This window comes from Macaca fascicularis, chromosome 5, assembly GCF_037993035.2.
Source record: "Macaca fascicularis isolate 582-1 chromosome 5, T2T-MFA8v1.1".
In the NCBI taxonomy this organism is placed as follows: domain Eukaryota; kingdom Metazoa; phylum Chordata; class Mammalia; order Primates; family Cercopithecidae; genus Macaca; species Macaca fascicularis.
The window spans coordinates 140,900,699-140,926,701 of record NC_088379.1 but is presented as its reverse complement, the minus strand read 5'-3'; the positions used below and the strand labels follow the sequence as shown (position 1 = coordinate 140,926,701).

The window sequence follows — 26,003 nt, the reverse complement described above, 5'->3', positions numbered from 1 at the left end:
AAATAGGAGAACATGCCCATTCAGCTTAACTCCCTTAGTATAATTCTATTCCTTCAACTAAGTAAACTTAACATATTCCAGGAACCACCAATGACTATAACATTTTTATACAATTTTTTGTTTATTTTTGTGTTCTTTTTCAAATCACTATTAATTGTATTCTTTCACATATTTTGTATGACTAAACTTTGAAATATGTACTTCTTTATGAAAAAACGATTGACCATTTCAATTATACCATGTAATGTTCTTGTTTCAAATGCAAGTATATCCTTCTTCAGTCACCTATAGAGAATTGTAGAGTACCAACCTCTGTCAGGCAGCATATTTTCTCATTACGCAATTATCAATTCTATCTAAATCTCACTTGAGAGATCATTAGAAATATATTTCGAAGTCATCTATGTTTATTACTTACAGCATTTTGACTAACAGCCAAATACAAAATATATGAGCTTTAATCAAAGAATGACAATAATGTTTTAGCACATGACACATCTGAATATTGTTTATCCATCTATGTTAACTTTTTATGAATAATCTCTATTATAGTGGCATTTCTTAAGTAATCTCCATTATTAAAGTTTTGCTTTTAGATTCAGCACCTTCTTAGTTGTTGCTTTTGAAATTTAATAAAATGATCTTAAAATCAAAGGGGATAACAGCTGTGCCAGAATACTGAACAACTGGCAAGAATGTTTAAAAACTTACTGTGTATGAATTGAGAGAATAAATCATAAAACCTCTGAAAACAAGTTGACCTGGAAACTGCATAGGAAAAGGTATGCAGATCAGAACAAAATAAAACTACACAAAAATATGAATAGAACTTAAAATGTGTGAAAAGATTGCATTATGAAGTTAGCATTATTTCAGTGAGAAGTAGATTAGTTATTTAATCAATAGTGAAATTCTCAACACAAACTTTAGTGACATATCAGGCATGTCACAATATACAATCAGAATTTTCCAAATTAGAAATACCTATATATGGTGGATTAAGGAGTATTCAGATACATTAACTATTACAGTCATTTGGAAACTAACAGCTTGCTAAAATCAAGGTTAAGTAGCACAAACTCTGATCCCACAATTAAACAACAGATAATCACTTTCAAAAATGCAAAATACCTATATATTAACAAATATATATTTATTCATTTAAACACACACACAAACACACACAATTACCCAAAAAAGATACATTGTGAGATGAAGAAGCAAATAAATACCCATCATTAAAGACAGTTTTTTTTTTTTTTAATGTCAAAACCAACAGTAGTAGATATATACCAGTTGATTTGGAGAGATTTATGCGATTAAGTTAGTTATGAGTAAGATGGCCCAATTTTTTGACAGTCATAATTGATCTTAATTCTTCCTGTATTTTCATATGTATAAATTAAGGGCAAATACAAGAAGGTATCTTAGTGAACTAACGTGGATTAACGATTGGTAGCACTTCTAATGAGAAGTAAGAGAAGAGGCTACTTATACAAATTTTAAAAAGGAAAGCAAAAGGAAAAGAACTACTAAAAGAGTAGCACACATGATAGTGTCGGATTTATATATTTATCCATAGATTTAAAGATTATATTTTTAAATGTTTGTATAAAGAAATTTTAAAGGACCATAAAAATTAAAGTTCATTCTTCAATAACTGGAATACTTCTCTGATATTGAGCTGTGTAATTGATCTGTCAGATTTCTTTTTTTTAACTATAGATTTTTACTCCAGGAAAATCAATCAAATGGAATATTAGTTTCAATTCACTTCATAGTGAATATGTTTCTTTCTTTATTTTATGTAGTTTTCTTTTTATATATGCTTAATATTAATATGTATATATCAGTGAATAGAACATATATACATACTTTCCATAATTCCTTCTAAAAATATATCTTTCAGCATATGTCTCCCTCATTTCAAGTATATCAAATTTAGCAAGGGCTGAATAAAGTTACAATATTTAATGAGATTAAATGAAACATATCAACGATTAAGAATAATGGCAATGTCTCTTACTGTTTTTCAAGAGACACTAATAAGATATTACTTTTGACTCTGCCAAAGATTAAGGGGACTAATCTATAATTTCTAAGAACCATAAAGCATACTAAATAATGCTATCATTAAAGACAATGTCTTTGTCTAATTAGATTGGAAATATATATTTATATATCTGATTATATGTGCATACATATATGCTTCTATGATGAGTTCACTACACCTGAAAATTAGATTTCTTGGTAGACTGTGCAAGGCAATTTTAGAGGAGGACAAGCTTGCTGCATCAAACCTCAACTTTCTGTCTAGAAACCATCGTAACAACCAGAAAGTGACATTGAAGGACAAAATTTGCAGTTTGAGAATGCTAGTATATGAACAAATCCTGTAACAAATTTCCAGTTTTGACAATGGTATCTCTCTAAATTTAGTATAATTTTAAAATCCTTTTATTTTCTTTTAAAATGTTTTATTAATTTTTGAATATGCCCAAATCATTTTTGTTAATTTTAAATACAAATAATAAAACACATAACTGTATATCTTCTTTGAAACGTGGATAATACAAATTCCTAATTTTTAATATTAGATCCCCTGTATGCCTCCTTTCCAATTATTTTTCCCTTTCTCTGTTCAGGAGAGAAATGTTACCCCAATTCTATGTTAACCACTCCCTTTCATTTTTATGTACTTTTGGAATATATACATACATTCTTTTTATTATACTCGGCTTTGCATTTGGAATTGTATATAAATTAAATAATAATGTATGTATTCTACAACTTTCTTTCTTTGGCTCAAAATTTTATTTTGCTTTATGTTATTATTTTTCTTTCCATTGTAATAACTTTGATTTGTTTGACATTATTTTGCTTCCTTTTTCTACTTTCTTCCTCTAATTTAGAAATTAAATACACTATTTTTGTTTTGTTGAAAATGTTTACCATCAGCATTTCAACATGTATAATTTAAAATATTTAAATTTATTAAATAGCCCTAATATTATTTTGAGAAAAGAAATAAAATCAATAATTTAAGTCACCTTTGCACATCAAACTTTGCTATTGTTGTTTAGATATTAGATCTCTATGGCTTCATTTAATCCTACAAAATACTATTACTGTTATTTTCTTCTTATTATTTATTATTATCATAGTTTTGCCTGTTTAGTTATTCATCTCTTAACTTTTGTACATGTTTACTAGGCAATCTCTCTGGAATCTTTTCTTCTGTGTGAGACATATCCATATATTGCTTCTAGAGATTCTGTTGGTTGCAAATTCATCAAAAATTATTCATATACCATGTTATGCTTCCCACTATAGCTATAGAATATTTAACTGTTGATCTAAAGTTATTTCTTTGGAATAAATATAGTTTTTTTCCCCTGGCTGTGGTTAAAATCTTCTTTTGTTCTTTGCTGTTTTGCTATTTCACTCTGGTGTATTTAGGTTTAGTATTTCTTATTTATAATGTTTGAGAGTCATTGAGATTCTCGAATTTGAAAATGTGAGTCTTTTACCAAGTTTTGTCAATGATTATCATTTTAAATGTGGACTCTGCACCATTTTCTCTCTACTTTCCTCCTAGTAGTCTTGCTAGCCAAGTGGTAACTAGATTCTTCCGTACATTCTTAATCTTTCTTTTAGAATTACCACTATAATATATTTTTATTTATCTTCCAAGTCAGTCTTTCTCCTAGCTGCATCTAATTAACTAGGCAATTGCCACTGTATTCATCACATGAAACTACTATTTTCCCTCCTTTAACTTCTTTGGTTGTTATTCCAATGTGCTTGACAATTTTATGTCTCTTTTTTCTTTTAAACTCATTTTCTACTTACTATTTTATTTGATCAGTTATATTGCACACACTTATTTGTTGTATTCTTATTGTTAATTTTTATATTCATTGGGTATGACTATACTCTTTTGTATCCTTTTGGTCTTGCTCATTATGCCTTTGTTTCTTGCATATCTAATCTTTGTTAGCTCATGCCCCTTAGGACCTTCATTTGTAATAATGTTTGAGGTCTTGTTTGAAGACTGTGTTCTACCCCCAATAATTTATATTTTGTTTTCCCATTTTCTTGGTGACATTATATGCTTACAATGGCATTTATACACTCATTAGAGTTTTTCAGAAATCTATAAGAACTTTAAATTCAGGTGGCATGCTCAGTTGAGGTTTTTGATTTTGAATTCTTAACGAAGGTATTTTCTCCTGGTACACAATGCAAAGTTTGAGAGAAGAACGTTTCTTGCTGCCCTGTTTTGTGGGTGGATGATTCTTTAGTTTGCAGTCATACTAAGAGGATAGTTTTTACAGGTGTCAGTTTTGTTTTTTGAGTCTTCTATCAGATTTCCCACAAAATCAGTTTCTACACTTTGTCTTCTGCTATATGGTAGCAAAAATTGAAGGTTAAAGTCAATAGAATTTGACAGATGACTCTTTTAGAATCTTTGCCTCTTTTTACTTTCTGTTTGGTCTCTGAGAATTTTTAAGTTATTTTTCATACCATTGATAGATTCAAAGTTATGTTTTTATGTTATGCTTTTTTAATAGTTTCTTGGTATTTTTATTTGTTTTGCAGTGGTGCCATTAGGGTATATCATTCTTTAACAAGAGACTGTTTCAATATGTTCTTTCCATTTCCATTATATTTATGTTTTAATTATCTCATATTTGTATTTTTGTAGAATTCTCCTAAGCAATTAAATAATCCCAAAGTTCCACTTTCCAAATTGCTTTTCTCCTAATTTGTACATCTAATGAGTTCCTGCAAACTTCAAGCTAATATTGATATTATTCAACTCTATTACATAAAATATTTACTTACTGTTATAGGTAAAAATTTACCCCCTCAACACTTAAAGTCCTAACCACCAGAATATCTGAATATGAGCTTATTTGAAGATACAGTCATTGCAAATATAATTAGTTAAGATGAAGCAATACTTGCATAGAGTAAGCCCTTAATGCCTGCTGTTGTTTTAAAAAGAGGAGAAGAGACAGAGACACAGAGCAAAGATTTCTGCATGTGGACGGTGGCAGAGCTCACACTTATGCATTTATAATCCAAAGAAGGTCAAGGGTAACTGGTAACTCTCAGAAGCAGAAAAAGAAGCTTGGGACAGACTCTTCTTCAGAGCTCTGTAGATGGGACTAATTTTGCTGGTATGTGATTTCGAAGTTCTAGTCTCCAGAACTGTGAGAGACCAAATTTCTGTTGTTTTAAACCATCCAAGTTGTGGTAAACTGTTACTGAAGCTATAGAAGACTAATACATTTGCCAAATCTAATGTATCTTTTTACAGACATTTTTCATGAAAAACCATCTAACCAATACTCTCATATGAAAGATCTACCATAATTACACTATTTTCTACTTACTAATATCATGTTTCAATTCCTACCAATTCTGTTCTTTTCTCAGCCAATCCATTCTGCCATATTATCTTCTTTATCTACTAAATATCATATCAACAGCTCTTTTTCCTACATTATGTTCACATATTATTGTTATTATTTTCTCAGAATCTTTATGTTTATATGTCTAGTTTAATATATTTTATATTTGTACCTGACAAAATGTAGTACTGTGCTGTACTCATTCAATGCATTTAATTTAACTTCAGCATGATTCTGTACAATGACTCTATGACTTGTTGATCTATTAGGCCTCAAATAAAATACATTAAACCTTTTTCCAAATAAAGGGATGTTCCCCTATTACTAATGCAAATAAGAATATTCCAAATTTAATGTTGCAAACTGTTGACTCCATGTTTCACAAAGAAAAATTGACTTATAAACTTAAACACTACTGATTTTTAACAGGCAATTAGGAACAGCAGTTATCATTTTTTCTTTTGACAGCTGTTATTTGTGCTTCTGGCACTATCATTTGTCTTGAACATTTTGTCTCTGATTTTGACTATTTTGGGGTATTAAGCATTAAAATATTTGTTGAATAATATGTAAACTCTGCAAAGAGAAGTTCAGTGCATTTGTGTAACTACAGCTGCGGATATTTAATTCCAAATGAGAAAAAAGATAATTCTGTCATGAGCTGTCTTTTACTAGTATGAAGCAATAACTAGCTGAATATTTTATATTTAACCAAAATCTACCTAATTTTTGACATTTGTATTTATGTGTGGTAGTATTATATATTTTTAAAATGTTGTTTTGCAGTCCGTTCTTAGAAATCTTTCACTTCAAGTATTACTATTATTTGATTTTTTTAAGTTTTAAAACACATGTAAAAATAAATGAGGTCCAAATAAGTTATTTATTTGTGATCACAGAGACAGACAGTGAGAAAAGAAATAGTTAGTGTTCTTTATTACTAACAGTATTCCTACTCTTAGTTATTTCTTTTCTTGGACACAAAGATATTTCGGGCATCTATACATGTGTGTACAAATCTGCAGTATGTTTAACACTGTTCTGCTAGCTAAATAGCTGTCTGATTATTTATTATTCCCGAGTTTTGCTGTGTTGTACTTTGAGGCTTTCTAAATTAATAATTTTGCTTTCTTTCTCAAGATCCTGTATCTAACTAACCTCTGAAAATCTCAAGTCAGGAAAGTTTTGGTAAAACATTTATGAGGTATACAAGATCTTTTGTTTAGTTGTGATCTTAGGCTTAGAGCAAGAAGAGATGCAATCTCTTCACAGCCTCTGCTATTTCATTCTGTATTTACCAAGCTTAGTGATTATATACTCTGAATAGATACCTGGCCAAATCCTAGGCAATTTAATGTTTTTATGCCTCTGACATTCTAGTTCATCCTCCAAGTCTCATTTGTTCATAAATAAAATAATCTATTTTCAGATCACGGGTCCTTAAATAACTGAAACAGTTAAAACATAAAGAACAAAGAGGATAAAGTCTAGTATTCTAAAAAGATCCTCCAAAGACCATTTAGTTAATTGAATAGTCAATGAATGTTAACAAACCAAGGTTTATTGAATTATATTTACATTGTGTTGTAACTTTATAAAATTGATTGTCTTACAGGATTTAATAGGTATAAAGATATTATGTCAAACCAAGCCACTAAGGCACATACTGTGATATAAACTCAGCTGTTGGATTGATCATTTTGCCTTACCAAATATTTCATATTACCCCTTTCCCAGTCCCAGTGGACACATGGACGCACGTGCGCGCACATGCACGCGTGCGCGCACACACACACACGATGTATTCCATAAATGCTTTGAGTGTCACAGCATGCACAACAAATGAAAAACTCTGTTTCTTGAATTCTGGGAAGAATTTAAAATCTATTCAACCCTGTTCATCCTTGAAGATGCTGTCTCCTCCAGATCCTTCAAGATTGGAAAAAGAAGGTGATGAGCATTTTTAAACTCAGTTCTCTGAGCACTGAACAATTGCTTAAGGGAAGATGAGTTTGGCCTAAAAGACAATAACAAAACCATGATCAGTTTGTTTTCTGGTTCAGTGTTCTTTGTGCTGTTACTATGGTGTGATATAAGTCATTTTACAATGCTAGGAGTTGTTAAAATTAGCATCAATATTAAGAAATTTTCTATCTCTACCCAAGATGCTAGGAAAAAAAAAAAAAGTAGAGTTTAGCTTATGCCTATGTCCTTTATATTAGAAAATTAAAATTATTATCTATGTATATGTGATGCAAAATCACTCACGTGTATAGTGCAACTGAAAACATCTGATGTGTGAGATTTAGTCATTGCCTGCCATCCTGTATGTATGCTTAATCTATCTAGTGGTTAGCCATTATTTTCAGACCCTGAAGCTCTATCCAAGACTCTGTCTTCTACCAAAAGTGTAATGTAACTTGAAAGTTAAATGAATAGGATATTTTGGATTATAACATGGATATTTTATCTGTTGCTGCTATAAGATGGTCAACATCACTGTTTTAATGATTTTTATGAGAAAAACATTCTTTAGATTTTATGTTTCTCTTTATTTGTATATTTGACAATATTATTTTAAGAAATTTCATATGAAATCAAATGAAATGTTATTATGCACCATTTAATATTAACAAAATGGCTTCATATATCTTCATAATAAACTCATGTTAAATAATTTTGTATTAAACCTTAGATTATGGTGAAGTCTGCTGAGGCTTCAAGGACACAGGTCATAGTAGAAAGAGAAAACCTGGTATAAGAGAGCCAGAAATAGAGAAATCAATAGTTGTTACCCATTAGAAGTTCACATTATAATATTTAATGAGTGTAACAAACTTAGGTTTCAGCTATGCTCAAAGTCCCTAAGCTAATAGACACTTGTTCTAGTGAGGGAGGCATAGTCACAACGTTTCCAAAGTGGACAGAATACATCATGGGACACTTGTATTTAATTGGATTGGGTTGTGATAAAAAAAAAAAAAAATTGGAAATGAGGATTACAGAGTGTATCCCCTAAAAACAGAGGGCTTTAATGGTTTTGAGTGTTAGGTTGAAACTTAGGAGAAAGAACTAGAATAAAAGTCATACATCGGTATATAAATTGGATAAGAAAAACAAGAGAGCAGGAGAAAGGTCATAGTTTGCTGACTTAATAGATACTCAGGACTCTGAACAGAGATCTGGGTAAATACTAGATGCAGTACAGAAAAATAATAACAAACACAGAAATCTGTGAGTCTGAGCCTATCTGCAATATTTTTCCTTTAAAAATATATTTTTAAGAATTGTTTTGGGGATCCAATATCCTACATTAAAAATATCTTTGCTGAGATCTAAGAAGCAGCAGGAACTGTTTGTTATTTAAAACAAATGTCATTGAATTGATGGAGTTTGCTTCATTTGTTTAGCATAACAAAACAAATCCTGGTAAAATCCTAGCTTTAGAATTCCAATAGCTTAGTTTATGGTGCACCCCTCTGCTTTGCTACATTCCAACAAAATATGGTGTCTCTGATTGCTTGACCTTATGCATTTTGTAATTCTAATTAATTAGGCAATTCTAATTAATAAGATTATTTTATCTTACTGATAGTACTCTTAAAATAACTATAAAAGCAATGGCTATTTTTGGTAGCTGCAAGTACCAAAAAGAGATTACATTGATGAAAAATAAGTAATTATTTCACTTTATACAAAGCACACATTTTTGTGTATTTTACTTTTATTGTTTTAATTAATTAATAATTAATTTTAATTGACAATAATTGCGTATATGAATGGGAAAATAAGAGATATTAATCAAAGGTATATTGCTTCATTGGACTGAAGGAATAAGTCTTTGTGATCTATTGCACTGGATGGTGGCCAAAACGCAAGTTTAAACTCTGCTAGACCAGTGAGTCCTGTAGCACTTCATGAAAGGCAGTCTTGGTTGGTGTATAAGACAGGCTGGAAGGGGTGAATGGTCTATTCTATCTCCCCTAATATTGAGAGCATGAATAAGCATTCATGTAAATATAGAGTTCTGTAATCAAATGTTTTAAAACTACAATTTTAAGTCAAGAATACAGGAAATTATATTTTGATATCTTAGTGCAATCTTGTTATTTTTTTATATGCAGTCAATATATCTGCAATTTATGAGATACTTTCAGCCATGATATGCAATAAAAATATTTGTTTTATATTGTCTTTGAGAAGAAGAAAATAGAATTCTCATTCATAGCCAATTAGAATTAAAGAACATGTGATTATCAATCACCAAAGATTTGCCTTTTTTAATTATTATTTTTTATTTTATTTAATTAATTAATTAATTTATTTATTTATTTTTTTGAGACGGAGTCTCACTCTGTCACCCAGGCTGGAGTGCAGTGGCCGGATCTCAGCTCACTGCAAGCTCCGCCTCCCGGGTTCACGCCATTCTCCTGCCTCAGCCTCCCAAGTAGCTGGGACTACAGGCGCCCGCCACCTCGCCCGGCTAGTTTTTTGTATTTCTTAGTAGAGACGGAGTTTCACCGTGTTAGCCAGGATGGTCTCGATCTCCTGACCTCGTGATCCACCCGTCTTGGCCTCCCAAAGTGCTGGGATTACAGGCTTGAGCCACCGCGCCCGGCTAATATTTATTTTTTAAAGGAGGGAAGAGAACTTTAGACATAGAGGTTAGGATCATGTCCCACAATCCCTTTGGTAGTTACAATTTCCCTTTCTATTTGTATTAACGTACTGAACTCTTGCAACTACCTATGAGGAAATTATGATTGTTATACTCATTTTAGAGATGAGGAAGCTTGAGACATAGAGCTTAACTTGCTCAAGGTCATACAGCTAATAATTATTGGAACTAAGACTCTAGGCAATGGGGCTACAAGTTATCTGATTTTTATCTCAATGCTATGTGTAATCTAAAATTAGAAATCAGAAAATTTAATCAACAGTAGTTACTGTTTCGAAGTTTGAAGGACATAGCAACAATCATAAAAAGTAATGCCTCAAATACATTGTCTCTTTTATAAAGAAATAAACTTCTGCCTTGAATAAACTGTGGGCATTAAAAGGACATTGATAACCTACAGATAAGAGAATAGCCATATATATAAAAAATATATGATATATATAATATGTGTGATACATATATTATATATCATATAGTAGTATATGCATATATTATATATACTATATATAATTTTTAACACATAGGTAGGTAATTTTACCTATATATGTACATGTATAGACATTAATTTCACACACACACAACACATATAGATGAAGATATCATTCAATCTTTAAAGTGTAACTAATATATCTTTTAAAGCTGAAATCCTGAACCATAACCGTTCCTGAAGGGTTTCATTAAAATCTAAAATTTTAGCCCATAGTCAATTCAATTTAATTATGATAGTAAATTTACATCACTGCAGGCTTAACTTTTGGACAGTAACTGAATTATAAATTTAAAGCAAACAACTATTCTCTTCAAAAATAGTATGAATGTCTATCATGTTTGGGCTTGATAAGTCCAGCTCAATGTAAATCTCCCCTCCTCCTTTCTGGGAAATGAATGAAAAGATGCTGAACTTCATTAGTAATTACTGAATGCTTATGCATATATACATATGTAAACAGACTGCAAGGTGTCCAGGAAGATGTTAAGGAAATCAGATCATCTGAATAGCATAATAGCCTACAGGGTCTCAGAGGAAAGCATGTTATTTAATAATAAAAGGGTAGGTTCATTATGATGCTTCCATTTGCCTACTGAAAACAATATCAGCAGATATGCAACATGACACCTCTTTCCCCCACCGTCACCGAGTTTTGAATAGTTACTAAAGTTGCTAGTAGTTACTAATAACCAATAGTAGTTAATAGTAAAATTAGATAATGTATTTCAAAAAAGAAATTTGCCTATGAGAAAAATGGCCTAAAAATTAACATTTTATCATATGGCATTATTTAGCAGAATGTATTGAAAACTTAGTCACTCTATAGATACATAATCTATGTGGAATATAAAATCAAACAAATAAAAATAAGAGGCTTAATTATTTATATTTAAAATAAGAGACTCCCCCCTTTCCTATAACATTTATTTTATAATACAGTTTTAAGTTATTCTTCTATCTTTTTGAAATATATGGAAATATTTTTAAAAGTTAAATAAGCTTCTTGTCAGGTTTAAAACCCAAGAATATCTTTCTCCAAGTCTTGGGAATCTTCTCTTAGAAATGTAATCATGAAGAAAGGGGTAGTGCCCTTATTTCCCAGTTTTTTTGTGAGGGAAGGAGCCTAACTCAGTGGCTGCTTCACTCCAAGTTGTAAAATTCTCTCATGAGAAGGATGTGAAAAGTTGATTTATTTATTAATTTTGGATTAGCCAATTCATAAACACAGATGGCTACTTTAATGACCTGTTGATTATAGAATGACCTTTGTGTATTAAATGGTGCTGTCGGGGCCTCTTATTTGAGCACTAGTTATTGTTTATCTTGAGAACTCATATGCAATGGATTAGATCTGCTTCACTATACAAAATAATAATATTTATTCCTGTCTTTGCACTCCCTTAGCAGATTATCTGTGATGAACATCACATTCTGTTTTGATACCTATTCAGTTATAAAAGTTGTTTTCTTTTACTTCTACATTTGCAGAGAGGTTTTCTAGGTTTGGAGTAACTTTTATTTTTAATTATATTTACTCAACAGCATTTATGCCATAAAAAGGGAAAATTCAAATGTTTCTCATTTGATGTAGACAAATGTTTCTCATTTAATGTAGACATCTTAAGTGTTATATAGTGAATGTAATTTAAAACTGTATCTCATTCGTGTTTAATTCTTAGATCTTGCTTTTAGTAAAAATGTTTTGCTGAAAAATACAAACGTTTTATATTACTTAAAATTGGGGCCTCCAACACTTCATAATTATTTTATGGAATTTAATAAATATTGCTAAAGGAGTTCATAAATTTCCTTTAAAAAGTCAGTTTTGATTTATAAAGGAAAATAACAATAGTTTCTTTTTTCGCCCTCAACTTGATTAGTGATATAACTTGTACTGTTTGGTAGTTTAATTGTGATGTTAAAATGCTGGTATTCTATCCTGGGTCAAGACAGAAAGCAGTGAAGCATAGAAAGGGAGAGAAGTTTCCACAAGGCAGCTATGCTCTATTGCTCATTGCATTTGACATGCTTCATGATGAGTGAGGGATACACAAAGTACTATTAAGGGAGAAGACCATCCCTCATATTGTCTTATGCCCAATTTCTGCCTCCAGAGAAAGAAGAAGTAAAAACTAAAAGGCAGAAATGAAATCCACAGGCAGACAGCCCGGTGCTACACCCTGGGCCTGGTAGTTAAAGATCAACCCCTGACCTAATTGGTTCTGTTATCTATAGATTACAGACATTGTATAGAAATGCACTGTGAAAATCCCTATCTTGTTCCTATCTAATTACTGGTGCACGCAGCCCCCAGTCATGTACCCCCTGCTTGCCCAATCAATCACGACCCTATCACATGCACCCCCTTAGAGTTGTGAACCCTTAAAAGGGACAGGAATTGCTCACTCGGAGGGCTCAGCTCTTGAGACAGGAGTCTTGCCGATGCCCCCGGCCAAATAAACCGCTTCCTTTAACTTGGTGTCTGAGGAGTTTTGTCTGCAGCTCGTCCTGCTACACTATATGTAACTTTACTGCAGCCAGACACAATTATATCAGTGAATATTTGAAATTACAGCTATTTACAAATAATTCACAAATTGACAATTACATGCACACAGATCTTTATGAAAACTGGAAAATTAATATGTATTAATATTTTTCCTAGCAATATTTGTCAAGATGAAATTATTCATTCTAATATTATTATTCCAATGTCTTTTTTCCTTCTCAAGCACATAATCTACTTTTCCTATTTTATATAATGAAAAAAGAAAATAAAGCAATTTGCTACCGAGTACTGTTTTTGCACATTAGACCAGAGTATTTTCTGTTTTGACATATTACTTAAAGGTTTGTCTTAATATTAAAATGAAAATTCTTGTTTTCTGGTCTAGAAAAGCAAACAGATAAAATCAAGCAAAGAGACATGGAACATAGATACTAGTAGTAGATACTAATAGTAGATAATACAACTTTGAAAACTAAGATGAAAGTTAACTTTGCACTATACTCTTCCAAACATTAATGTTTATAATCTTCCAGTAAAAATATAGGAATTTTTAAGAAAATGACTTATTTAATGTGACCTAAATTTAAAATTGCAATGCAATTCTGACACTATTATTCACTAAAATTATCGGGATAACTCTAGCTAGATTTAATCTTTCATGTGTGTTCAGACATGGGGAACTGGAAAAGTAATTAGCTTAATTTTGAAACTATACACAGGTCTTCAATGAGGCGATCTATCAACAGACTAATCTAGTACAATATTGTTCAACCATGGAAACTTGAGGAGTTATTTAACCTCTTTGACATTCAAATTCCACAACTATTATTATAAAATCTGAAGACTAATTCTACTTTTCATTCTTCATCTCACAATGTTTGTTTGTTTGTTCATTTATTCATTTTTATTGTTTTATTTTTTCCCTGAATCAAATGAGATATTCCATGTAAAAACAGCTTGTAAAATGTAAATCACTGTATGGACATTGTTACATTTGCCCCCTTTTCAAGCTTCCTGGTGCATAAATCCCCAGTCTGTGCTTTCTTAGCCGGTATTTGAGATACTCAGTGCTCAGTAGTTCCAGAATTTTTCCAGGATTTCAGTGGCTCTAAGAGTTTGACAGGAGATATGACTTAAGAAAGAGAAATTCAGAAGAGTCTGCATTTCATTAATGCTGAAAGAAATCTACTTCAAAGAAATGTCAATTCTCCTTTTTGGCTCTACAATTGAAAGTTATTTCTAGACTTCTTAATTTGTCTATTATTTCTTTTGTTTGAAAAATCTTTAGATTTGTTTAAAGCCAAGGACAACACTCATATGCATGTGTTTGCACATTAGTACAAGGTAGGACATCACAGACATGAAACAGTAAAATTAAAATTAGAGACAGCACTCTCATCCACTCCATGAAATGGTTTTGTATTCTTTTAATATATATAGAGCAGAGCAATATGGAGATAAAACTTGCTATGTAAATCCTCAAATAAGTTTGAATAGAAACAATACTAAAGTGTCCATCCAAGTAAGTGTTGTCTACTGTGTTAGTTCAGGTGGCTGTAACAAAATAACATAAACTGGGTCATCTATAAAGAACAGTTATATATTTCTCACAGTTCTGGAGTCTGGGAAGTCCAAGATCAAGGCACTGGCAAATTCACTATTGCCCTCTTTCTAGTTCATAGGTGGTCATCTTTTGACTGTGTCCTCACATGGCAGAAGGGCAGAACTCTGATCTCTCCATCCCTTTATAATATATAATATAATGGGAATTAATCCCATTCATGAAGGCTTCACTTTCTTGACCTCTAGTCAACTCCCAAAGGCCCTATCTCCTAACACCATCACATTGGGGGTTGGAGTTTCAACATATAAATTTTGGAGGAACATAAATTCAGGCTATAGTACCGATAGACATGTGGAGTGATGAGAGCCCTAAGCAATCCCGTTGAAACCCTGCCTTCAACAGTCGCCTCAGTAAAACTTAGAGTTTATGACATTTTTATTTGTGCAGATCTTAATCTTCTTAAGAAAGCATTGAGACAAATAACAGTAAGAATGTCAAAGGAAGTTATAATATATATAAAAAAGCATTATCTCAAAAAAGTATGAGATAAATGTAACAAAGAAATCAAAGACCACAAATTCATTGGCCATAAATTACTTTCTAATTATTTGCTTATTTTTCTTAAAGCAGGCAAGAGGAAACAGTAACACATGGCCACTTATGGGATTATTATCATCAGAAAGGGAAAAACATTGATTCCTTAGAGGATGTGAACTGTACCTTGCATATCTCTTCTAAAAGCAATATGAACTTAAATCTTCACCTGAGGCTCTGTAAAAAAAGCACAGAGTGATACTTTTTTCTGCAGTGTGCATGCAGATAATGAAATCACAGACTTCAAATGGCTGGACAATTTAACAACTTTAGACAACAACCAAGTGTTGAACGCTAAAGTAAAGCTCAGTGAGCTTATGTCTATGTGGTTTGGCTCTCAAGGACAGACAAAAGATCACCTAGAAGAGTGGCTGTGTTAAATATCATCTAAAGCATTTAACACAGATAATTTCTCCAATTCAGTATATTTATGGGGACTGACAAATAACATAGAAAAGCGTATTCTCAGATGACAGACTAGAGCACTGACTCTGAAATGCTGATGGAAGGTGCATTCAGATGCATTAAAATTCAGACAATGAACAGACATAATTAGAAATTTCTCTAGAGTTGATGGTCGCTTTAATTTAGACCATAGGTGGTTCAAAGTAGTTGCTAAAGATCATGAAGAAGTCAAGCTTTAAGTACAGATTTCTTTTTACATGCAAAATTAATCAGATTTTCATCATCAAATGACCAGTGAAGTCATTTTACTATATGAATATTTCTTCTTGCTAACTCAAATTTCAAGATACATATTGATGTTATATTCTATGAATAATATAATCATTCTCTATACCAGGCTTGTAATTCTTTTTTTTCTTATATCACTAAATGTAAAGTATTAATGTGGCTGTCAGACAAGAAATATTTAAAATATTGTTGTTTTATTAGCTATCATAAAGTATAAGTATCAGTTAAAAACAACTTACATATAATTTATTGAATTCGATTACAGGTCCTGCCTACTCCTTAGACAATGAGAAAATGAAGTACCTTTAATAAATACAGGAATGACATGACCTGAAATTTAAAAGTGCCACACTGTGGGAGGGTCTATTAAAACATCAGTTGTCCTTCTCCCTAGATTGTATTTCCCAACATCCCTTCCAGTTCAGTGTGGCCATGCAACTGAGTTATTTTCAAGTAGAGGCAAATGAATGTAACCTATGAGACTTTTAGACGCATAAAACAACTTTCCACCCATGGTCTTCTATACTCTTTGCCTCTGCTACATGAAGGTTGATGAAAAGGAAATTCTTCCAGGAGACATGCTGAAGGTGTATTGTCACTGACATTTTACTATTGAATTAATACATAGAACAGAGCACTTCCTCCAACCTGTACATTCCTTGATCTGGATACTTGATTGAGAATAAGTTTATAGTCTAGAAACATTACACATTGAGGTGTGTATTTGTTAGTAATGTTAGCCTGTTCACGTCATTTAACTTTGTCCTACACAAGAGATCTTGCTTCTACTGAGAAACATACTTCTTTGTATTTCTATATATTTGTGAAAGCTGGTCTCTAACATTGTATTTACACATGGATTAGTTTGATGGTAGCTTGTATTCTCCAAATTCTTTGAATTCCACATCATGATCCCGCCACTCTGGTCTTCTTCCTGTTTCTCGAATACATCATACGCATTTCTGCTTTAGAACTCGTGTACGTAATTTTTTCTTCTGCCATATTCCCCTTTCTTTCCTTCCTTCTATGCCTGACTCCTCATCTTTTAGGTGTTAGTTCAAAGGCCATCATATCTGAGATCTTCCTTGGCTCACATGAATATAGAACATCTATTGCTTGACTCCCTCTGTTGCGTTATTGTGTTTATCATTATTAGAATGAATGTTGCTGCTGTACTTTTCAGCCATATTTGTATGAGTGTGTACGTGTATTTGTTTCTCTCTCTGCTCCAAATCTAGTCTCTAATATGACAAGAACTATGTCTCTTTTATTCAGCAACTTTTCTTCAGTGTCAAGGATAGATAATTCCAGGTACATATCAGGAGTTTGATAAATATGTTTTCAACTCAATATGAACACTGCTTTTTCAGATAGACCAATAGGTAAATAATTAGATACCTAAAGCCAGTAGGCTCTTAACAGATTTTAGTAATGGCAGTTTATTTTCAAGTATTATTGAGCAAAATAATTTATCTACCATAGAGCTGAATTACAAGGTTAGGTGAAGCAAATATTGACTGTGGTTAAAATTCCATAAAAGTTTTGTGTGTACCTATTTAACATTTTATAAAAATTGAAATGAATCTATAGTGTTTTACATAAACCATAACCCCTAAGTTAATGAAGAGTTTACTGCTTCTGGAGAAAGTAATTAAGTAAATGTGAATTATTCATTGATTTTGTTACAAAATTCAATAAACTTTTAAATATAGTATTGTTAAATCAAGTTAATGGAAATATAAAAACCATGTTTAACTTATTTAAAAATTAAAGTCATGAGGCTTCGTATTCAAACCTGATAAATTAAACATGTGCTAATTAGGAAAACATATAGAGCTGCATTCAATATATATTATATATTTTTGCATAAATGGTTTATAGAATGAATGAATGTGGAGTTGTTGAGCATGAAAAAACAAATCTGATTAATTTTTAATTGATGTCTGCATTCACTATATAGTATATTTTAGGTTATATTATTTACAAGATAAATGCATTTTTAATTATAAGCATATATTTAGAAAACCAATTAAGAAGACTGTATGTTAAGAATAAAAAATGTATATATTTGTATGTATATATAGTATGGTTTTTTGTTTGCTTATTTCTTGAGACAAGGTCTCACTCTGTTGCCCAGGCTGAAGTGCAGTGGCCCGATCACGGCTCACTGTAGCCTCAACTCCTGGGCTCAAGTGATCCTCCTACCTGAGCCTCCAAAGTAGCTAGAACCACAGGAGTGCACATGTTTCTGTATATTTGTATATTTTGTTGAGACGAGGTTTTGCCATGTTGCCCAGGTTGGTCTTGAATTCCTGTGGCTCAAGTGATCCACTTGCCTTAGCCAGTCAAAGTGTTAGGATTACAGATGTGAGCAACTACTTCCAGCCAAAATATTTTTAAAAGATCAAAAAATGACCATATAATATGTTTTAAAAAGTAAAGTAATAATTAAATGTTGTCATTTGAGATAGTTTTTTTTTTTTTTTCAACAATACAGGAAATCAAGACACACACTACAATACCATGGTTTATATGGGAGGATGATTTACCATCTCCCATCTTTACATCTACCTATGTATGTATACATTTCCTATTTATACATTTAAAACAATCAATTTCATATTTATTTCTTCTCAAATTGAAATCAGTACTAGAAAAAAATGTAAGTAAAAAAGCAGGTCTCTAATACCAAGGAAATTATAGGTAATTTAATGAAACTAATGAATAAACAGATGAATCACAGATAAGCATGCATGATTAATAAAATAACATGGTATTTACATGTTATTGATAATACGAATAATGTAGATCAATAAATTTGCTCCCTTTGGATAAATGAAAAAAATATACGTAGAAAAATTGGTATGATCTTGTCAATAAAAATGTAGTATAAGTCTCTCAGAAAGAAAACGTCATCAGAGATATTTCTCCCTTTTAAAAGGAACAACACTTCAATTAAGAAAAGCTATTATGAAGCACATTTTTTGAACTTAGAAGTATTTTCTTTATTCAGGTAAATTATTTAACTTTCTTCTATGAGTTGAAAGGGGAATTTATTACTGAACAGAAAACCTTATTTCACTAATCAGTTTAAGAAATTTTCTTTATGAGATTAAACTTTTAAGCTCTTTATCAGAAAAGATGTATTTTTCTATTTCTATTGCTGTTATTAGTTTCCATTCAATAGAAATAAATATGAACTCTGGTTGACTAGTTTTATTACAGAGATTGACTTGTCTAAATGGTAAATATTTATATTTTTATGAGTGTCAAGCTCATAAAATGAATTTTAATAATTTGTGAACACCAAAAACCATAAAAATATAGTAAACAGTGACAGTTTATAAATATAAACACTCATTTCACATACGAGAGGACTTGAAATAATTTTTTTCTACATGTTAGTACTTTAAATTGAATTCATTTCCCACAGACATTATAAAAACCCCAAAATGATTTATGGAATTTAAAACAGCAGCCCCTCTCTTCTATTCCTTCTGCATTGTTAAAAATAAAAAGTCTTAGGAGACTGAGGCAGGAGAATCGTTTGAACCCCAAAGGTTGAACCTAGAAAATGATGTAGCTCAAGTGATCTAACCTTGAATGATGAGTCTATTATTTTAAATGAATTTGACTTGCATTCATTCCTTCTTGTGAATAAAATGCACAGTACCAGTATGTCTCAGAATTGTGCCTCATATTATTTATTTATGTATTTATGTATTTATGTATTTATTGAGACAGAGCCTCACTTTGTTGCCCTGGCTAGAGTGCAGTGGCGCCATCTTGGCTCACTGCAACTTCTGCCTCCTGGGTTCAAGCGATTCTCCTGCTTCAGCCTCACGAGTAGCAGGGATTACTGGTGCATGCCATCACAACCGGCTAGTTTTTATATTTTTAGTAGAGAGGGGGGTTTCAGCATGTTGTCCAGGCTTGTCTGGAACTCCTGACCTCAGGTGATCCACTCGCCTTGGTCTCCCAAAGTGCTGGGTTTATAGGCGTGAGCTACCGCACACATCCTCATATCTTATTATTGACTCTATATTTTCCAGCCTTCCTACATGTGCTTTGTTGGCTCACTACATGGTTTTAATATCATCTTAATGTATACTAAGTACCATCACTCTACAGCCAAACATAGCATACCTATCATATGTTCCCAAAGTCTTGCAGGTAGGAACTGTACACCTTACTCAGCAAAGGCTGTAATATGCCCCAGAAACTACTGAGCCATAGACTCTTTATATTTTCTGCTAGTCTCAGAATTGCATTCATATACTGTGTTGCACAATGCCCATTGTAATGTGGTATTAACCCTTTGAGATAGCTCGTTGCTTTATGTGTAACTTCCCATCACACATATGTATCTGAAAACTGACTAGAGAGTATGAACCCCATTGGACAATGCATTTATATACCACACTAAATATTTATTTTCAGAAGTGCTTGAGGATATTTTCCTTCAGCTCAAACTTGTGTGAAATTTGCATATCCTCAAAACTAACCTGTCCCAACTGTAAATGACAAAGCTAAATCCTTGTCAAGCCAAAAGAAGGATGATAGGATTTGGGATAAAATCAAAATTAACACATTAATAATAAATAGGTTATTTCTAAAGCATGATTCATAAGATGTTTTATGTTTCTAAACATAACAAAAATTTACTTCTGTTCTTCAGTTGTTCTTTTACAATACACATGAAATTTTAAAGTGGAATCATTAAAAACAAGTAAACAAAACACTCTGTAAGATGCAATTAGTAAAATATAAAAAAATAATTAATTAGGACAATGACATATAACAGCAAGACTTACAAAGATGACAAAAGTTATCTTTGATAGACAAGGTAATTTTTATATGATACGCACATCACTGGCTGTTGAGAAACAGATGTAAAGTACATGTATAGAAACACAATTTATTTTCTTTTTATGAATCTCATAGCTATATACCTTGTCAATTTTTCTTAATAATGAACCTGCAAATTTGGGCGAGGGGTTTCTCTATGACAATCCATCATGATATCTTTGGAAACAGTGTGTTTTTATTACTTTTTTCAATCTTCTAGAATTAATTTATTTTGAAAGTTTTAGTGTGCTTGTTAGAATTACCAAGACAATGTGAAAGATAAGCTTTGATTGCAGAGATCCTTGCATTATTCCTAATTTTAAAAGAATTTTCCCAACATTTCCTTATTGATTGATGTTATGCAGTAAGATATTTGCAGGTAATCCTTATCAAGACAAAGAAATTCTCTTTGTTTTTTAGTTTTTTAAGATGGCTTTTATATTATGAAGACATATCAGGCTTGAAGAATACTTATTCTGAATCCATCTATCCTGTATTCTCTTTATTATCTTCACTCCGTTAATGTACTGAATAGTTTTTTAATAGATTTTGTTTGCTCACCTCTCATTGCCAATTCCCAGGATATATCAACTTTTCATGTTGAATTACCATTTAATATACTGCTAGAGTTGGACATTAATAGTTTGAAAAATATTGGGAGCTTTGTTGATGAAGAAATTCACTATACCTATCTGATAATATTCCCATCATCTTTTGGTATGTAGGTGACATGGCTTCACCAAATGAGATAGAAGATATTCCTTTATAAATTTCTTTAAAGTATTTGGATACCATTAGAATGATATACTCTAGGAAAGCCTTATAGACCTTTATATTGTCAATCACTGGGTCTGGTGTTTCTCTTGTAGTTTGATAAGAAATATTTTAATTACTTCAATTTTATAGGGGTATTCAGATTTTTGTGATTCAGATGCAGGTTATATTTTTTCTAAGAATTCTGGTATTCCAGCAAAATCTTCAAGTTGTTACTATAATAAAGTACTCTCATTTTTAATGCAGTTATTTTTGCTCTAGCATTACTAATATTATTTTTACATGTGTCTGTTTTTTTTTTTTCTTGATCAATCTGGCTAGAGATTTTTCTCTCTTATTTTATCTTTTTTCAAAAAACAAACTTTGCACTTATTGTTTTCCCCATGTTATGCTATTTTTTCCATTTTCACTGTTGTCTAATATTATCTGTACTATCTCTTTTACACATTGTCTTTCTGGGCTGAATATTTTCAATGTCTTTAGGTTTATCATTCAGTATAATAATTATTTATTTAAAAATAAAATATTAAAGTATAATAAATGTATTTTTTCTAGAAATTTAGTTCTTAATTATTATTTGTCTTTTTATGCCTAATAGTCCTTGTCAATTGGTGAATTGTGTGATGGTATTCTGTATTTTGTTTAAATTACATACAGAGTTGTATATGCTGTATCTGTAGCTAGAGCTCCTGGGGAGTCTCAATATTATTTTCATTATTTTTTTCTATTTTATTCTTATTTATTTATTTATTTAATCTTTTACTTTAAGTTGAGGGTACAAGTGGAGGTTTGTTACATAGGAAAATTTGTCTCATATGATTTTGTTGTACAGATTATTTAATCATCCAGTTATCAAGCCTAGTACCCATTAGTTATTTTTCCTGATCCTCTCCATCCTCCCACCTCCACCCTCTGAAACGCCCCAGTGCATGTTGTTCCCGCAGTGTGTCCATGTGTTCTCATCATTTAGCTCTGACAAGAGAATGTGGCAATTCTTCAAACACCTAAAGACAGAAATAGCATTCAACCCAGCAATCCCATTACTGGGTATATACCCAGTAGAACATAAATTATTTTGTTTTAAAACATATGCACCTGCATGTTCATTACAGCACTATTTATAATACCAAAGGCAGTGAATCAACCTAACTATCCATCAATAGTATTTTCATTAATTCTAAATCACAGGGATTTTGCTTTCTCATGTGTTTTGTCATATCAACTAGCCTGTATTAGTAAGTCTATACATTTATTCTTTTAAACCATAAACAAGTCATATTATGCACATGTTACAGTCTGTCAAGATCATCTTCAACTATGAGTTTCTCTTGCAGAGTACTAAAGTTTTTGACATCTGGATTTTGATAAAAATGAACAGCAAGAGTAAGGGCTACGGCATTTGAAGAATAACATCAGTTCCTTCATCTTATTTTGTTGTTTATGGTAACTCATGAAATTTGCTCTTCATAAATTACCTCAGACTTTTCAGAGTTGATAGCAAAGCACTATTCCTCTAAGAAAGGCCAATAGGGATCCTATATGTGAGTGTGTGAGGAGACTTAAATATAAGAGTGTTAATAAATGTCCAGAGTTATTATTTGAAAACCATAGGAATTATTAAATATCTATATGATTTTCTATAATCACATATTAGAAAGAAGGCTAATAATTCACCTATTAATTTTATAACTTTTATCAGTTTTATTTTTAGAAGAAAATAAATATTTATTTATATGCATCACATTTATTCTGCTATTTCATCTCTACTTGGCAATATTTGGTATTTATTTATTTATTACTTATGAGGGTGACAGTCATGTCCCAGTGGAGATACACAGTGAAATAAAACATTATCCTCTGAGGCTCTCCTGGTGTGAAATTCTGACCTCAAACTATCTATTCAAATAGGCAACTGCTACAACTGGAATGACTAGATAAATTCACAAGAGAATAAATCTTGTTTCAGGTCAAAGAACAGAAAAAATATTTAAAGAAAAGAACTAACCTTCATTATATAGGTGCAAACAGGTGATATTTGTTGAGTGTGTTTGTGTGTGTGTGTGTGTGTGTGTAACTTCAGGATGAATAAGGCAGATGAAATATTTAAATGTAGACATGTTGAAAGCTGATATAATTTATTCCAGTGAAATAACAGATTGTTAACATAATGCAATTATTTCTTTCAGTAAAATATTTATTAAAATATATCATCTTCTAATATGATTAGTGTATTTCCCCAAGGTTAACTCTGTATTGGAACATTTCAAAATATAACTTTGACTAATTTAATTGGAGCAGAAGAACAGTGCGTGCACCTACATTAAATTGACATTAAATGGAAATAGCAAGAGCAATGCCTAATAGTATGTGCCTCTAATCCACTGAAGGCCTGACCCTAATGGCCAAAAGCACTTCAATTAAGTTTCATTGCTCTTCATTACATTTTCTCAATATATGTGTCTGATGTGATTGTTTTGGCTCTCACAAGACACAGGAACTTTTGATAAGGGCTAGGGGTAACTTTGTTTTTTATGTAATTTAATTCTAATGGGAAATGTCTCTACGGTTTTTAGAGTTCCACTATTCAGTGGTATTTTATCTTTCTCTTTGGGTTATTACTGCTTTCTAATCTTGCTTAGAATATGTAATTAATTTAATTGTTTTTTTTCTCTCTATGCTCTATGTCCTTCTATAATACAGGATTGCACAGATTGCCTTTTTGTGACAAAAACGGAGGAAGAAAAATAGCAGCAACCAAGATTATTATTATACTTAAATGGTTTCTCATGCTTTATGAAGATCTTTATGTAAAAATATTAAGCAGTCCATTTAACAGAGAAGTATGTTTGTTTCACATGTATCAGAAAATGTGAGTCTTAATTAAAATGGATCCTGACGTCAAATGCTATTGATGAGAAGTTATTATTCTATATGTTATATTTTATATCAGTGTAATGTGATAGGAAGTTTTAAAAGACCTTATGTGTTTCTGCCAGATAGTGATACAGTGATAAAATATCAGCAGTTAAAAAAAAAAAACAAAAAACCAAATGAATGGTTCATATGAATGATGACACTAAAAAGAAAAAAAAAATCAGACCCTCAGAACGAAGGTATATCTTGATAAGCAAAGCTGTTAGATGTTATGTGGCAATATCAGATGTCAGGAGACAGAAAGAAAATATTGGTTGCTTCCAAGGGATCTAATATAATGAACATAGTTGATCATGGTCCCTCGGTTATAGAATCAAGTTGGTAAGACTCTACTAGTGAGTAGAAGTTAGGGGGATCAAGATTTGTTAAGAAAATCTTATGTATTGTTTAGCAAACTATATGTAGAAGAAACTATCAGAGACATAGAGAATTACACAATATTTATAGGTAGACATAAAACTGAATAAAACTTCATGTAATTGTTGTTATATATACTACTTAGTTTTTCACCAACTAATTTCTTTTAATATTTTATAAAATTATGTTTTTTTAATTCATTTATATTGATATACATAGTTCTAGTTTAGTCACAAAGTTTCAGAGTGCATACATATGAAGTAAAACATAAAGAATGTAAAGGGGTAATAAATATAAATTCAGAATTATAAATATCTCTGTGTGAAAGAAAAATACAATCAGTAAAAGTTTGTAGGAATGATTCAACTCTGTTTTAAGTTTTATTTGTTAATAGTGGAGACAGAGAATATTTTAGATTCTTTATTCATTTTATATTCCTGAAATAGCTCAAAATAAATTTAAGCTTTCTCCAAAATGTCTATCAATGTAATTTATAAATTAATGGCAATGCTATACATCATAGTCCATAAAGATAAGAATATATCATGAACATTATAAGGTAGAATTTGAGAAGGAACTGATAGTAGAAGTGAGTATTGAGTATTATTTTTTCCTTCTATCGTGATCTGAGCCCAAATCTCTTTCCACAACAAAATGATCTTCAACTAAAATTTCACATTAATGGATCTTAAATAAGCATTAGTGTAGTATATAGACTTAATTCTTACACCAAAGCTTATTTCACAGTCTCTTATGGTTTTTTCAAGTGCACATATGTTTATTTGTGTAGTCCTTGCAAATCCAAGTGTTTAATGACTATATGTAGATAAGTGTGTGCATGTAAACATACATACTTACACATTAAGTTCTATGTCTGTTTAATTTATATCTCCTTCTAAAATATCCATCATTACCTATTGTTTTAAGACAATTATCTTCAGTAAATAGAAACACACAGAATAGAATGCCTTTATGTTTTATTGTCCCTGTGAAGACAATAGCATATGAGGTGGCTTTAATATTAGAATATAATACAATTTTTTTTTACTTAGTTGGCAGATTGTAAAGACAATTTATTGTATGGTGGAAACAGCATTTAGTCTTAATGAAATCAACGTGGAATTTCTTCTTCCATTATCCAT

General features: G+C 31.3%; 1 long non-coding RNA gene across 1 annotated transcript in view; it reads left to right on the top strand.

The window, feature by feature from the left end:
• Window positions 1-24,473, top strand: part of LOC102129215 (uncharacterized) — a 52,942-nt gene extending 28,469 nt beyond the window's left edge. Inside the window, exons 2-3 of the long non-coding RNA XR_277400.3 lie at window positions 23,537-23,598; window positions 24,271-24,473. This is a non-coding gene — a long non-coding RNA (uncharacterized lncRNA). The remainder of the gene's footprint in view (window positions 1-23,536; window positions 23,599-24,270) is intronic.
• The last annotated feature ends 1,530 nt before the right edge of the window (window positions 24,474-26,003 follow it).